The sequence below is a fragment of the Triticum dicoccoides genome, chromosome 7A, assembly GCF_002162155.2.
Source record: "Triticum dicoccoides isolate Atlit2015 ecotype Zavitan chromosome 7A, WEW_v2.0, whole genome shotgun sequence".
NCBI lineage: Eukaryota > Viridiplantae > Streptophyta > Magnoliopsida > Poales > Poaceae > Triticum > Triticum dicoccoides.
In genome coordinates, this window is record NC_041392.1 from 742,490,274 (window position 1) to 742,507,260 (window position 16,987).

The 16,987-nt window shown below is 47.7% G+C and overlaps 1 pseudogene; it reads right to left on the reverse strand.

Annotated features, from left to right (window-relative positions):
* Positions 1–13,573: 13,573 nt before the first annotated feature.
* LOC119334165 lies at positions 13,574–16,849 on the reverse strand (annotated as a pseudogene).
* Between the last annotated feature and the right edge of the window lie 138 nt (positions 16,850–16,987).

A 16,987-nucleotide genomic window follows, 5' to 3' on the forward strand; every position in this document is an offset into this window, starting at 1 on the left:
GAGATGCATGACCATGGTGTAGTCAGTAGGCTTATTTTTTTAATGTGTATTCAATAGGCTTATTTTCCTCTGAAAATTTAACAAACATACATCTGCTTTTGGAATAAGAAATAATGATCCAAAAATAAGAAAATTCAGACTTAGCCTTACCAATCTACATAACAAAATTTGAATCCATTGCCGATTGTAACACCACAAAGATCTGACATACCATAGATCTTGGGTCATACCTAGCCTGCTGGAACCCGCTAAAAAAACCTTGTCTGCTGGAGGCTGAAACACAAATTAGCTAGAACCACGACTCCCTTTGCATGTTCATTGATTACCAGTTCACTACTCCTCAAGTGCAGGCCCTCCTTAAAAGATGTGTCTGCTGTGCATTTCCAGATTGGAGTTTTTAGTCGCGGACCAGTTTTGAGAAAATAATCAGGATATGTGACAGGCCACAGCGTGGACGTGGCCCAACCTCTCATCAGTTGAGTTTGCTTTCTCCTGTCGCTCAGGCACATAATTTACGAATCGGTATTGTGGATTGTGGATTACAGTAGAAGAAAAATCTCAGCCGTCAATCTTCATGATTAACACAAAATCAATGAATATAAAATGATGACATAGGGAGAACTATAAAATCTTCCATCCTTTAATGTTAGGTATAGATTCATATTTCTAATTTTGTTTTGTTTTTCCAAAAGTATTGGAATTCCCCAAAAAAATGTTTGCATTTGTTCAAATTGTTCGGGATTTAAAAAATTGTTCATGTTTTGAAGAATATTCGCCAACTCATATTTTTTTGAATGTTAAAAAACAAAAATATATTTCTAATCTAGCGCTATGGTAATTTCTTAAATATTCGCGCTGGCCATTGGTTAGCGATGCGCGTTCGTTCTATGCTGGTTGACTATAAATGAAAAAAATCGTAGGCACGTGCCAATAAAAGAGAAGATGTTATTTGACTTTAATTAGAGCAAAATTGTGGGCACTTGAGCACTGGAATAATCATAGAGAATAAACCAGCATAAATAAGGGACATTCATGCCTGATTATGCTAATGAAATGGGATTTATGTGCTTCGATTAATAATCCACCCGGTTACACCATTGTAGGAGAGAGTGGTCGAAGAAACCTGTCATGAAGGTCATCATGCAGCCACCAAATGAGGAGGCAGGCACAAGCCCGAGATGAAGGCGGACCCGGAGGAAAAAATGCATGAGCTGGGTGCTCGCCACCACGCCGACCAACCCCACCACTATCAAGATTTTGCGTGTCAAACATGTCTAGCGAGAAGACCATAACTCCTTGCTCTGTCACCTACCATTGTGGAGACCCTTTTTTGGATGACACATCAATTATCTTTCCCGTTGCTTCTCGCAAAAAAAAAAATCTCCCCCGTTGCAACGCACTGGCATATGTGGATACATAAAAGGTCTATTATTCATGCTAGAATGGTATTGATCGGAAACTTAAATACATGTGTGGATACATAAACAAATAATGTGTCCCTAGTAAGCCTATACTAGACTAGCTGATTAATCAAACATGGTTAAGGTTTTTCTAACCATAGACATGTGTTGTCACTTGATAATGGAATCACATCATTAAGAGAATGATGTAATGGACAAGACCCATCTGTTAGCTTAGCATATGATCGTCCAGTTTATTGCTATTGCTTTCTTAATGTCAAATACATATTCCTTCGACTATGAGATCATGCAACTCCCGGATACTAGAGGAATACCTTGTGTGCTATCAAATATCACAACATAACTAGGTGATCATAAAGATGCTCTACAAGTATCTCCGAAGGTGTTTGTTGTGTTGCCATAGATCGAAATTAAGATTTGTCACTCTGTGTATCAGAGAGGTATCTCTAGGCCCTATCGGTAATACACATTACAAGAAGCTTGCAAGCAAAGTGACTAAGGAGTTAGTTACGAGCCAATGTATTACGGAACTAGTAAAGAGACTTGCCGCTAACGATATTCAACTAGGTATGAAAATACGCACAATCGAATCTCGGGCAAGTAACATACCGATAGACAAAGGGAATTCCGTATGTTGTCATAAGGTTCGACCGATAAAGATCTTCGTAGAATATGTAGGAACCAATATGGACACTCAAGTTCCGCTATTAGTTATTGACCAGAGAGGTGTCTCGGTCATGTCTACATAGTTCTCGAACCCGTAGAGTCCGCACGCTTAAAGTTCATTAATGATATAGTGTTATATGAGTTATATGATTTGGTGACCGAATATTGTCCGGAGTCCCGGATGAGATCATGAACATGACGAGGAGCTCCGGAGGTAAAGATTGATATATAGAACAATGTTATTTGGACACCGAAAGAGTTTTGGGAGGTACCGGGTAGTCATCGATCACCGGAAGGGGTTCCGGGTACCCCCCCCCCCTCCCCCGGGAGGTTAATGGGCCATATGGGCCAAAAGGGGGGAAACACAACAGTGTTGGAAATATTCCCTAGAGGCAATAATAAAATGGTTATTATTGTATTTCCTTGTTCATGATAATTCTCTATTGTTCATGCTATAATTGTATTAACCGGAAACCGTAATACATGTTTGAATACATAGACCACAACATGTCCCTAGTAAGCCTCTAGTTGACTAGCTCGTTGATCAATAGATGGTCATGGTTTCCTGACCATGTACATTGGATGTCATTGATAACGGGATCACATCATTAGGAGAATGATGTGATGGACAAGACCCAATCCTAAGCCTAGCACAAGATCGTATAGTTCGTCTGCTAAAGCTTTTCTAATGTCAAGTATCATTTCCTTAGACCATGAGATTGTGCAACTCCCGGATACCGTAGGAATGCTTTGGGTGTACCAAACGCCACAACGTAACTGGGTGGCTATAAAGGTGCACTACGGGTATCTCCGAAAGTGTCTGTTGGGTTGGCACAAATCGAGACTAGGATTTGTCACTCCGTGTAAACGGAGATGTATCTCTGGGCCCACTCAGTAGGACATCATCATAATGTGCACAAATGTGACCAAGGAGTTGATCACGGGATGATGTGTTACGGAACGAGTAAAGATACTTGCCGGTAACGAGATTGAACAAGGTATCGGGATACCGACGATCGAATCTCGGGCAAGTACTATACCGGTAGACAAAGGGAATTGTATACGGGATTGACTGAATCCTTGACATCGTGGTTCATCCGATGATATCATCGTGGAACATGTGGGAGCCAACATGGGTATCCAGATCCCGCTGTTGGTTATTGACCAGAGAGATGTCTCGGTCATGTCTGCATTATTCTCGAGCCCGTAGGGTCTACACACTTAAGGTTCGATGACGCTAGGGTTATAGGGAAAGTATGTACGCGATTACCGAATGTTGTTCGGAGTCCCGGATGAGATCCCGGACGTCACGAGGAGTTCCGGAATGGTCCGAAGGTGAAGATTGATATATTGAACGAAGGGTTTTGGAGTCCGAAAGTGTTCCGGAGGTACCGAGTGATGACCAGCATGAACGAAAGGTGTTTCGGGAGCCCCGGCAAGTGTTGGGGGGCTTCATGGGCCAAGGGAAGGGGGCAAACCAGCCCACTAAGGGGCTGTGCGCCCCCATCACCTATTCCCACGTGACCAGGGGGTTTGGGGCGCCCCATCTAGGGTTCCCACCTCCTGGCTTGGGGGCCAAGTCACCCAAGGGGGAGATCCCATCTGCCCTTGCCCCTATATATAGTGGAGGTTTTGGGGCTGCAAAACACACGAGTCTCTCTCTCCCAAGGCGCAGTCCTACCTCTCTCCCTCCTCGTCTCTGGTAGTGCTTGGCGAAGCCCTGCAGGAGTACCATGCTCCTCCACCACCATCACGCCGTCGTGCTGTTGCTGGACGGAGTCTTCCCCAACCTCTCCCTCTCTCCTTGCTGGATCAAGGCACGGGAGACGTCACCGGGCTGTACGCATGTTGAACGCGGAGGTGCCGTTGTTCGGCGCTTAGATCGGAATCGACCGCGATTCGAATCGCTGCGTGTACGACTCCACCAACCGCGTTCTTGCAACGCTTCCGCTTAGAGATCTTCAAGGGTATGAAGATGCACTCCCTCTCTCTCGTTGCTAGTATATCCTAGATTGATCTTGGTGACACGTTGGAAATTTTTTGAATTATTGCTACGATCCCCAACAAACAGCCCACAAGGGGCTGGCGCGCCCCTCCTAAGGCCGCAGCCCTTGGGGAGATAAGGAAATGGGGGAGTCGGCCTCCCCTTTCCTTCTCCCTCCTCCCCTTTCCTTCCCCCCTTGTGCAAACAAGGTAAGGGGGGTCGCCACAGGGCAGTAGCCCAAGGGGGCCGGCAGCCACACTTGGGGCGCCTGCTGGCAGCCTCCCCTCTCCCCCCACCTATATATATGAGGGAGGGGCGCCACACACATGCCACGACAATCTTTTAGTTGTGTTCGGCGCCCTCTCCACAGTTTCATCCCTCGGTCATATATTTGGGGTGCTTAGGTGAAGCCCTACGTAGAAGCATCACCACCACCGTCACCACGCTGTCGTGCTGCCGAAACTCATCCACTACTTCGCCCGTCTTTACTGTATCAAGAAGGCGAGGACATCACCGAGCTGAACGTGTGCTGAGCGCGGAGATGCCGTATGTTTGGTACTTGATCTGTTGGATCGTGAAGAAATTCGATTACATCAAGCGCGTAATAAACGCTTCCGCTTACGGTCTACGAGGGCACGTAGACATACTCTCCCTCCGTTACTATGGATCTCCATTGATAGATCTTGCGTGTGCGTAGAATTTTTTTCTTTTCCATGCAACGTTCCCCAACAGTTACCCTAGCCATCTCGCTGCCGCCATGCCGCCTCCTCCTCAACTCACCTCCGGCCTCCTGCACCGCCGCGCCGCCTCCTCCTCCGCCCCTCCCACCTCACCACCGGCTCAGGGGTACGTACATGCAGGGAGTACTGTAGTGCCTCGGGGGAGGGGGGGGGGGTTGTAGCTAGACGGGCACTGTAGAGACTTGGGTTACTATCAATTTTACTTGTTTAAAATTATTATATTTTAAATGTGGCCATTTTTTGAAAATTTGAGAACTTCTTTGAAAACGTGAACATTTCTTGAAAATTTGAGAACTTTTTTACAAAAATGCAAACATTTTCAAAAATATCTGAACTTCTAAATATTTTCTGAAAAACATGGTCAGTTGTTGAACCTTTTATTGAAAAATATAAAAAAAATAAAAAATGTGAACACGCAAAATTTTAAAATTCCCAAACATTTTGAAAAATCTGAACATTTGAAAAAATAAAAAATAAAAAAACCAATAACAGAAAAAAATTGGACCAGAACCTTTAGAAGCTTACCGAAGGTGGTAAAAATCAAACAGAAACCTTGTGAAACGCGGTTTTTTCACCTTTTTCCTATGTTTTTTTACTAAGGCCATTTATTTTTTCCTAGGTCGGTTTCTAAATATTCACAAAAATTCCAAAAAATGTTCATAAAATAGAAAAAAGTTCCTGAATTCAAATAATTTTCACGAAATCAAAGAAATGTTCACCAAATTCAATAAATTTTCAACAAATGTTTGCATTTGAAAAAATCAAGGATTTTACAAATATTTGTGAGTTCAAAATTTATTCAAGATTTTAAAAATTATTCGTGAATTCAAAAAAAATCACATATTCAAAGAAATCGTGCGAATTTGGAAAATATTAATTAATTAAAAAATTATTCTTAGACATGAAAAAATGTGCACAAAAGTTATTTCAAATTTGTGAAGATTGTTTGAAATTGCAAACAGAATTTGAAAATTCCTAATATTTCTTGGAAAACCTGAACATTTTTTGAAGTGTGAACATTTTTTGAAAAAACATGAACAACTTTTAAGTTCAATCGTTTTTTTGGAAAAAACAAACAATTTATGAAATTCCAATTTTTTTTTGAAGATTTTGATTTTTTAAAAAATTTTATGAATATTATATAAAAAAGGAATTAGAAAAAAAGAAAAAAATGCAGTATTTTTTTTCAGAAACCTAGGTTCCGAAAACCGGTAAAATATATCTCGAAACCTTTTAGAAGGTTCCCAAATTGGCTGAGAAACAGTTCATGAACCCTTCCAACTCAAGCAAACACGCTCTTACTGGGCCGTCCCAGCTTAACGCTCGTAGCGACAATGACACGAATCTTATTGCTGACAATAAGGGATAAATTGAAATCACTAATTAAGAAATACTCCTTTCAAAGATCACTTCCATCTTCTCAGGTTGCGACAAGTGGCGCATTGCTGTGCCACTTGTCGCAACTGGGGAATTTTCCATTTTTTCGTAGATCTGTTCATTCAAAATGTTTCCTCTCTTAAACTGTGCATCCAAATCTCAAATTGTTTTCACCGTTGGATTCCCCACGTCGAGATCTTCAAAACTAGATCCTATGTTGAGAGGTTTTGACAAACTTTTTTGTCAAAAAAAAACAGACGAAAAAACCACACTGGGAGCACTTTTTATTCGCTTTACGAAAGCCGTTTGCGAGAGGAACGGCCGTGCCTCTCGCGAAAGCAAATCCGTGCCTCTCACGGAAGAAAAACGACGTAAGGAAAAAACATATTTTTTTTGTTTCTGGGAGGCATCGCGGTGCCTCCCGCAGGAGGTAATCTATGCCTCTCGCGAAAAAAAATGAAAACACGTTCTTTTTTTGTTTCCGAGAGGTACAACCATGCCTCTTGCGGAAGTAAATCTATGCCTCTCGCGGAAGCAAAACCGTGCTTGGAAAAAAAAGAAAAAAAAACGTGTTTTTTCTCATTTCCGAGAGGCACGGCCGTGCGTCTCGCGGAAGAGAAAAAAATGTGTTTTTCGCGTGAAAAGTTAAGAAAGGCCGATGAAAATACCGAAAGGGCAAAAAAAAAGAAGAAAAACCCCATCTAAAAGGCCGAAAATGCGAGCGGAAAAATAAATAAAAAATCCGAAGGAAGCGTCCTGAGCATGACACGTGGCGACGGCTGAGAACGCGCCAAATGGCGTGCTCCCAGCCCACCCCAAGTGACCCTTGGCGATGCTCCCGAACGAGCGCTCCTCAAATAGTTGCTCTTGGGATAAATAACATGTTTTAAGTGGACTAGAATAATGCATGTGCGCTTCAACGGGATATAACTATCCTAGTAAGTTAGCTTGTCATTTATCTGTCAATAATAATGTGATTGTGTAAATAAATGTTCGTCAAATTTTGATCATGAATTACCTTATATTTTGATTGGAAGTTTGGTACTCTCTCTGTTCATTTTTATAAGACCTTGAAGACATTTCAAACAATGTGCAAAACAACTTATTTTAAGTTGTCTAAAATGACTTAGAAAAGTGAACGGATTGAGTAACGGAGGGTGTAAGTAAATTAAAGTGAACTTGGTTCAGAAAGGAAGTAAATTAAGGTGATTGATTATCATATATATGAAAGATTGGACGAAGGGATGGTGGAAATAAAGATGAAATGAAAACCTTACGTTTTTGTAAGTAGTAGAGATAATAATGCGATTGTGTAAATAAATATTCATCAAATTCTGATCATGAATTACCTTATATTTTGATTAGAAGTTTAAAGTAAATTAAAGTGGAATTGGTTCAAAAGATAAGTAAATTAAGGTGATTGATTATCATATACGTGAAAGGTTAGACGAAGGGATGGGGAAAAAAGGTGAAATGATAACCTTGCGTTCTTTTTAAGTAGTACAACTAATAGAGAAAAATTCCTTATTTGACACTGTCTTAAAATCTGGTTCCTTATTTGACACTAGAAAAGTTTTTCTTCCCTATTTGACACTAGTCCTAAATTTTATTCACTATATGACACTTCCGTCCATTTTGAGCCTAAATGATACCTGAAAAGACGTTTTTGCCCCTCATGTGGTATGTGTGTGCGCACGCGTGTTTGCTGTTGCGTGTGTGGGTGCACACGCACATGTGTGTTGCTGCTGCATGTGTGTGTGCATGTGTGCTGCTGCGTGTGTGTTTGCTAATGCGTGTGTACGTGCGCGCGCGCGTGTGTGTTGTTGCGTGCCTATGTGCTGCATGCGTGTGTGCTGCTGCTGCGTGTGTGTGTGCTGCGTGCGTGTGTGTTGCTGCGTGTGTGCACGCGTCCATGTGTGTTGCTGCGTGCGTGTGTGCGTGTGTGTGTGTGTGTGTGTGGGCATGCGCGCGTGCGTGTTGTTGTTGTGTGTGTGCGTGTGCATGTGTGTTGGTGCATGTGTATGTGTTGCTGCGTGTGTGCTTCTGCCCTCGCACTGCTGCTACGTGTGTGCGGTATTGTCCCCCACACACATACCACATGATGAGCAAAAGAGTCTTTTCAGGTATCATTTAGGCTCAAAATGGACGAAAATGTCATATAGGAAATAAAATTTAGAACATGTGTCAAATAGGGAAGAAAAGCTTTTCCAGTGTCAAAGAAGGAAGCAGATTTTAAGATAGTGTCAAATAAGGAATTTTCTCCAAGGCACTCAAACCGGTTCGACGCACTCACATGTGTGGTCGCCGCATCTTCCACTGGTTCATCTTCAGAGCAGATTGAGGTGACAACCTTGGCAGGTCCTCCGCCATCGATGCCACCATGATGCCAAACGACGACCTCCACCTACGCGAGCCTTTGCAGGTCCTCCGCCATTGACGCCACCACGATGCCAGCCGACGACCTCCACCTACGCGAGTCCATCTCCAAGCAACGAACGTAAATCCATGCTAGGATAGGGCCGCACCACCGCCGTCGCTCACCACCCACAAGTGCCACCCAACCCCAAGGTTCCCAAAGCGGCGCCTTCAAGAAGGGAACGACGCCGTGAGCGCCGCCGCTGCCCAACAAAGTTAGGGCTTTCGCTCGGGAGACCTAGGGGAAGGTGAAGTGAGGAGATCAGTCCATGCCGACGCCTCCAAGGAGGGGAACGGCGCCCTCATGCATCGCCGTCGGCGCGGCCGGTCATGACCGACTAGGGATTTTTCCCAAACTAGATCCCCGCCACCAGCAGCGCCTCTTGTACAGAACCGGCGACCAAGAGGAAGCGCGACCCGACTAGGCTGGCCCGCACGCCGAACAGGGGAGGAGGGGAGGCGCCAGATCGCGCGCACCGACCGCCGCAGAAGCCGCCGCCAACCGCCAATGACCACCGGATCCTGCCGCCCGCGCGGCCGGGACACCAGATCCACCCGCCCGCATGGCTGCTAGCCGACCGTGCCTTGCCAATGGAGCCGCCGCTCCAGATCCGGGGTTCCCCACGCAGATGCAGGGCAACCGAGGCCCCGTCGCCACCATCGTTGGCACCCCGGGCTTGCCCGGCGGCTGCCTCAGGCGACGGCGAGGAAGGGAAGAGGGAGGGGGGTGAGGAGGAGGGGTGGCTAGGGTTGGGAAGACGAGCGGCTGGGGTGGGAGGAGGAGGGGCGGCTAGGGTGGGAGCCTAGATCCCGCCCAAATAAGACCCATACTCTGGTGTTTCAATGTTGTGGGACTTGAGTAACAATGTCAAACACCTTTCATGATCTGTCTCTGTGTGTCTGTGTGGTTCTGACTGCGATCCTATGCAAAGTTTCAAGTGGTAGTGTACAAAGCTTAATTTTTTTCAGTTATGCTTACAGGACATGGACATATTTGGAAGTCAGTATTCAGGATTCTCACGGTCAAAGGAAATATTTGGAGGTGTGTTGTTGTGCGGCGACGACGCATGTGAGTGCGTCGGACTGTCTTAAAATCTGGTTCCTTACGTCGCCGAGGCGATGCTATGAGTAATGAGTTGCATGTATTCTGATTTGTAACCTGGCTTGGCAATCTTGTATTGTGTGTATTAGTACCTAGTCTTAGTCTAATCTTCTTCCTTTTCCTCTTTTCATGATCAATGAACAATGACTTGTCTCGATTGGCATCCGTATAGCCAACTGTTAATTTGTGCTTGGAAATCACCCGTGCATGAATCAAATGTCCCGCCTTAAATTTGTCATCTCATTTGGGACCCAATGGAAGCATTTGATTCATTTCATTTGCAATTGCAAACCCCCACCAAATAACCTCTCTGGTTGCTTGGATCAGGATTGAAATCCAAACCGTTCAAAACCTTCGCTCAAGCACAACAACACACCTCCAAATATTTCCTTTCACCGTGAGAATTCTGAATACTAACTTCCAAATATGTCCATGTCCTGCAAGCCTGAAAAAAATTAAGCTTTGTACACTACCACTTGAAACTTTGCATAGGATCGCAGCCAGAACCATACAGACACACAAAGACAGATCATGAAAGGTGTTTGACATTGTTACTCAAGTCCCACAACATTGAAACACCAGAGTATGGGTCTTATTTGGGCGGGATCTAGGCTCCCACCCTAGCCGCCCCTCCTCCTCCCACCCCAGCCGCTCCTCTTCCCAACCCTAGCCACCCCTCCTCCTCACCCCCCCTCCCTCTTCCCTTCCTCGCCGTCGCCTGAGGCAGCCGCCGGGCAAGCCCGGGGCGCCAAGGATGGTGGCGGCGGGGCCTCGGTTGCCCTGCATCTGCGTGGGGAACCCCGGATCTGGAGCGGCGACTCCATTGGCAAGGCACGGCCGGCTAGCAGCCGTGCGGGCGGTGGATCTGGTGTCCCGGCCGCGCGGGCGGCAGGATCCGGTGGTCATTGGCGGGTTGGCGGCGGCTTCTGCGGCGGTCGGTGCGCGCGATCTGGCGCCTCCCTGTTGGGGAACGTAGTAATTTCAAAAATTTCCTACGCACACGCAAGATCATGGTGATGCATAGCAACGAGAGGGGAGAGTGTTGTCTACGTACCCTCGTAGACCGGCAATGGAAGTGTTGACACAACGTAGAGGAAGTAGTCGTACATCTTCCCGATCCGACCGATCCAAGTACCGAACGTACGGCACCTCCGAGTTCTGCACACGTTCAACTCGGTGACGTCCCTCGAGTTCCGATCCAGCAAAACGTTGAGGGAGAGTTTCGTCAACACGATGGCGTGATGACGGTGATGATGTTCTACCGACGCAGGGCTTCGCCTAAGCACCGCTACGATATGACCGAGGTGGAATATGGTGGAAGGGGGCACCGCACATGGCTAAGGAACGATCACGAGGATCAACTTGTGTGTCATGGGGTGCCCCCTTGCCTCAGTATATAAAGGAGGGAGAGGGGGAGGTGCGGCCGGCCCTATGGGTGCGCCTGGAGGAGTCCTACTCCAACCGGGAGTAGGACTCCCCCCTCTTGCCTTGTTGGAAAAGGAAGGAGGAAGGGAGAAAGAGGAAAGGGGGCGCCGGGCCCCCCTTCCATGTCCTATTCGGACTAGGGGGGAGGGGGCGCGCGGCCTGCCCTGGCCGGCCCTCCTATTCTCCCTTATGGCCCATGTAGGCCCAATAACCCCCCGGGGGGGGGGGGCGGGTTCCGGTAACCCCCGGTACTCCGGTAAAATTCCGATTTCACCCGGAACGTTTCCGATATCCAAATATAGGCTTCCAATATATCAATCTTTATATCTCGACCATTTCGAGACTCCTCGTCATGTCCGTGATCACATCCGGGACTCCGAACAACCTTCGGTACATCAAAACACAAAAACCCTAATTACGATTGTCACCGAACTTTAAGCGTGCGGACCCTACGGGTTCGAGAACTATGTAGACATGACCGAGACACGTCTCCGGTCAATAATCAATAGCGGAACCTGGATGCTCATATTGGCTCCTACATATTCTACGAAGATCTTTATCGGTCAGACCGCATAACAACATACGTTGTTTCCTTTGTCATTGGTATGTTACTTGCCCGAGATTCGATCGTCGGTATCTCAATACCTAGTTCAATCTCGTTACCGACAAGTCTCTTTACTCGTTCCATAATACATCATCCTGCAACTAACTTATTAGTTACAATGCTTGCAAGGCTTGAGTGATGTGCATTACCGAGAGGGCCCAGAGTTACCTCTCCGACAATCGGAGTGACAAATCCTAATCACCCAGTTACATTGTGATGTTTGGTAGCACACAAAGTGTTCCTCCGATAAACGGGAGTTGCATAATCTCATAGTCATAGGAACATGTATAAGTTATGAAGAAAGCAATAGCAACAAACTAAACGATCAAGTGCTAAGCTAACAGAATGGGTCAAGTCAATCACATCATTCTCCTAATGATGTGATCCCGTTAATCAAATGACAACTCATGTCTATGGTTAGGAAACATAACCATCTTTGATTAACGAGCTAGTCAAGTAGAGGCATACTAGTGACTCTCTATTTTTGTCTATGTATTCACACATGTATTATGTTTCCGGTTAATACAATTCTAGCATAAATAGTAAACATTTATCATGATATAAGGAAATAAATAATAACTTTATTATTGCCTCTAGGGCATATTTCCTTCACTCCCCTCCTCCCCTGTTCGGCGTGCGGGCCAGCCTAGTCGGGTCGCGCTTGCTCTTGGTCGCCGGTTATGTACAAGAGGCGCTGCTGGTGGCGGGGATCTAGTTCGGGCGAAATCTATAGTCGGTCATGACCGGCCGCACCGACGGTGACGCCTGAGGGCGCCGTTCCCCTCCTTGGAGGTGTCGACATGGACTGATCTCCTCACTTCACCTTCCCCTAGGTCTCCCGGGCGAAAGCCCTAACTTTGTTGGGCGGCGGCGGCGCTCACGGCGTCGTTCCCTTCTTGAAGGCGCCGCTTTGGGAACCTTGGGGTTGGGTGGCGCTTGTGGGTGGTGAGCGATGGTGGTGGTGCGGCCCTATCCTAGCATGAATTTACGTCCGTTGCTTGGAGATGGACTCGCGTAGGTGGAGGTCGTCGGCTGGCGTCGTGGTGGCGTCAATGGCAGAGGACCTGCCAAGGCTCGCGTAGGTGGAGGTCGTCGTTTGGCATCATGGTGGCGTCGATGGCGGAGGACCTGCCAAGGTTGTCACCTCAATCTGCTCTGAAGATGAACCAGTGGAAGATGGCAGCGACGACACATGTGAGTGCGTCGGACCGGTTTGAGCTCCGTACCCGGCAGATGGCTTGGTCGGGGCCTCGGGCTTTAGATGTTAGGCTTAGGTGACAGGTTTGGGTATGTGGCCCAGCTTGCACCCCTTCATCATTTGGATAGGAGTAGCGGCAGATGTTGCCAAGATGGCGGATTCAGGCATATTGTTATTCTACTTTGTAAGGTCCTCGAGAATAATCAATAAAATGACCACATGCATCTCCTAGATACAGAGGTCGGGGGTCATCCTCCTTTTCCAAAAAGACACAGAGAGACAGTCACCAGTCATCAGACTATGCACAAACAAACCAACACATCTTCCGTCCACACAAATAATCACAAGAACTTCGACAGGACATGAGCCAGTCATCAAGTATGCACAAATAAACCATTCACACAGATAAATGGTTTGTGCACTGGAACCAACGAACAAGTCAACGGCAATCGGTAATCACAGTTTTGTTTTGCTTTTCTTCTCACATTTTTTACAGTTGTGCCTCCTAAAGTAAACCCACAAGCGAACCGACCAAAAGGAATGAGTAAATTGGGTCAGATGTATAATTAGTCGATGTATAATCCTGGTACATTTCAATGGATCACCAGGAACAAATATGTTGGTATTGCTGCAGAAACACCCTACGCAGACGGTGACGACGACGAGGAGTCCTCACGGCGGCCCAGCACACAGTCTTCCAGGAAGTTGGTCAGCTGAGAGGTGTAGAGCCCCGGATTGCTGCGGTAGTGGTCGACGTGAGGGGACGACACAGTGTCGCACGACCTCACCTCACACCCTGCTTTCCGTTGCCTCTCCACGAATGACGCCACTGACTTTGATGGGATAACCCGATCGGCGGAGCTGTATATGTACAGCTGAGGGCAGTTTGGTTGGTTTGAGGCCAAAACCTCCATAACACCAGACTGCCTCCTGCAAGAAAATGAAAAAAAATGTTGATTAATAGCACTATGCAGTGATTTACTACATTGACAAGTTCTATGATAGTGTTACAGTATTTCAATAACTGGGTAGTTTCTTGTTATTTGTGATCAGATGTCAGCTATATCATGAGACATGGCGTGTTATAATGGATGATGGGGGGCAGATGTACTGAGACAGTCAGCTGCATGGTTTACTGCATTTGCAACAAATTCTATGACATTCTTACACTATTTCTGTAATTGGTATTTCGTTATCAAAGCTCAGTTACATCACGAGCCATGGCATTTGGCATAATATAATCGATGATGGCAGTAATACAGATGAATCATCAAACAAACAATGGACTCTTCTATGAGTCAGATGCCATGACTCACATTAAACACAAATCCATTGAAAAGACTTAGAGAATTTAGATATTGTCCACAAGGCTGAAAATGCACAGAACTCCTGCACATGTGGATGAGCTGCATACCTATTTATGGCCAGATAGTTCAGAACAACATCGAAAAACTTCTCCAATGCAGATAGTAGAACAGCCTCAATCGGTAGCTGCTGGTCTGATATATCTTTGAGACTCCACAACTAAGATGTCAGACCTCGTATTTGATACAGCTGCTTACGTTGCCACACTTTCTTTATGATAGTATATGCGAACAAAGAAAGATAAAACACAACTGACGACACATTCGTTCGGCATAAACAATGAAATTTGGATGTGCAGAATTTTCAAAGAGAATATTTCTATAAGATTTTAATAAATACCTAATACCATTCACGTACGTGAGGTTGGCTACAGTTTTTACCTGAGAATCCGGGCCAGCAACATGCGTTGAATCGACTACGGAACCCTTAATTTTCTCCACCGCCCAAGGATCCTGCAGCTGCAAGTTCTCCAGTATGACGAAATAGCTACAACAGCAACAAAAAGCACAACTAAGCTTCAAATCCCAAGGTTTCAGTTAATTCTTGATGCGAGAAATTCAAATCGAGTGTACATACCAAAGCCAGCCCGTGTTACTGAAAGTGTGAAAAACTAAGCATCCCCACACTCTTCTCAGCCTTCCCTCTGGCGTTATAGCTGACGATCTTGGACGTGGGGAGGGTGAAGGTCACACACACCATAGAACTTGAGATGCTTCTGCTTAGAGCCAAGACATCCGAGCAGAACCACCATCGTTCGGGACTTATCTGAGAAGCCACTGCACGCCCTTGTACAGTACACAACATCCAACGAGGACGAAGGAGGAGGAAGGGATCGCCGGCATCGCTGCCTCTTGCTCTGACGAGATCTTGGCAAACTTTGTGTAGCACCTGCCATCCTGACTCTCAACAACCAGATTCAGCCAATGAGGAGGAGCTGATGTCTGGTATTTATTTATGCTTCCCTGCACTGGGTGTTTGCACTAGATCACTAGCAGTAGGAAAATGGTAGCAATCTGCTCGCTGCTATCTCCTGTCACTCATTTTCCTCTTCTTGTTACTTTGGACAGTCTCGTCATAGCACCTGCATCATAAACAAACACACCATAACTGCATCGTAATGAACCTCGAGAAGAGCAGGAGGGCTTCCACGAAAAACATAGAGCAAGTTTCACCATATGATGGTACCGTGTATAGTATATTTTTTTGAAACGGAGGTAAAAGCTTTGCCTCATCTCATTAATAAAAAAGAAGAGAGTTGCCCGGTTAATTAACGGAAAACCGGGCAAAAACCGTTAGAACATGCCCACACAGGACAAACAGGGCGACCTGGCCACCCGCACAAGAACGCACACACGCCACCGAGGAAAAAAGCGCCGTCAAGGTTGCAACCCGGCGTCATCGTCATCACACCTCCGCGAGGGCGACTCCGACTCCACCATCGACGACCACCGAAGAAGCCCCCACCGCAAACAAGCATCGAGGCCTGCGCCGGCCGATGCCAAACAATCAGCCACACGCGCCGGCGACCAGACGACTCCGACTCTATCGACGAGCATCGCAGGGGAAAAGCGTTGGGCTTGCGCCGAGCCAGCGCCAGAGCTGACCACCCGTCTCGTGTCATCATCACCGCAAGGGACCCTCCTCAGCAGCTCCGACTTCAGGAAGACAAAGCAGGGCACGGCAACCCCTCGAACACGCCGGAAGAGACCGACTACCAAGACCCATCATCAAGCCTGCTCCGCTCGAAACTGCCATCGTTGCCACACAAGAAGCCGCGCAAACATCCACATCGCCGGACGGGCACCAGCCGACCGCAATGTCGCGAGCGTCCAGCCCATGGAGTGCGCAAACGGGAACCAAAACTCTTCAAGGCGACGCCCCCAAGGAGGAAGCGACGATGACAACGCCATCGCCCGACCGGGTCGGGCCTTAGGCTTTCACCCGAAGAGCAAGGTCCGAGGGTGGTGGACACGGGGCTCCACGACGGCGCCTCCAAGGAGATGAAACGACGCCCACGGACGCCGACGCCGCCGGCCGGTAGGAACCCGGCAAAACTTTCGCCCGGAGCACCTGTCACCACCGGCACCCCCACGCACAGCACCTCCACTGGCCCACCCACCTCCACGAAGACGCCGCGCCAGCAACCCTCGGAGAGCCATCACAACCCACTCCTCACCGGCAGCCAGAGCAGCACCGGCAAGCCAGATCTGGCCGCCTGCCAGATCCACATTCCCCCATGTCAGACCGCATCCAGTACACAGCCACCACGCAGACGAGTACACGCCCACGAGCAAGGGCAGGAGAGCCGCCACCCCTCCGCACCCGCGCCCAGAAGCACGAGATCCGCGCCGGGAGCCGCCGCCGCTGCACACTGGGAGCCGCCGCCACAACACAAAGGGGCGTCCACAGAGGAGCACCACCAGGACGCCAATGCCGCCGGGCCGCCGAAGCCGCCGGGCCGCCCACGAGCAGGGGAAGGAGGGCCGCCACCCCTCCTCACCTGCGCCGGCCGGATCCGGCAGCGCAAGCGCGAGATCCACGCAGGGAGCCATCGGCGCCGCACATGGGGAGCCGCCGCGGCATTGCCGCCTAGCCGGGGGGAAAGAGCGCCTCCCACCACAGAGGAACCTTGCTGCTGCGCAGCGAACGCCCTGCCGCCACCGTCCGCAGCGCGGGCTTAGCACGGCCAC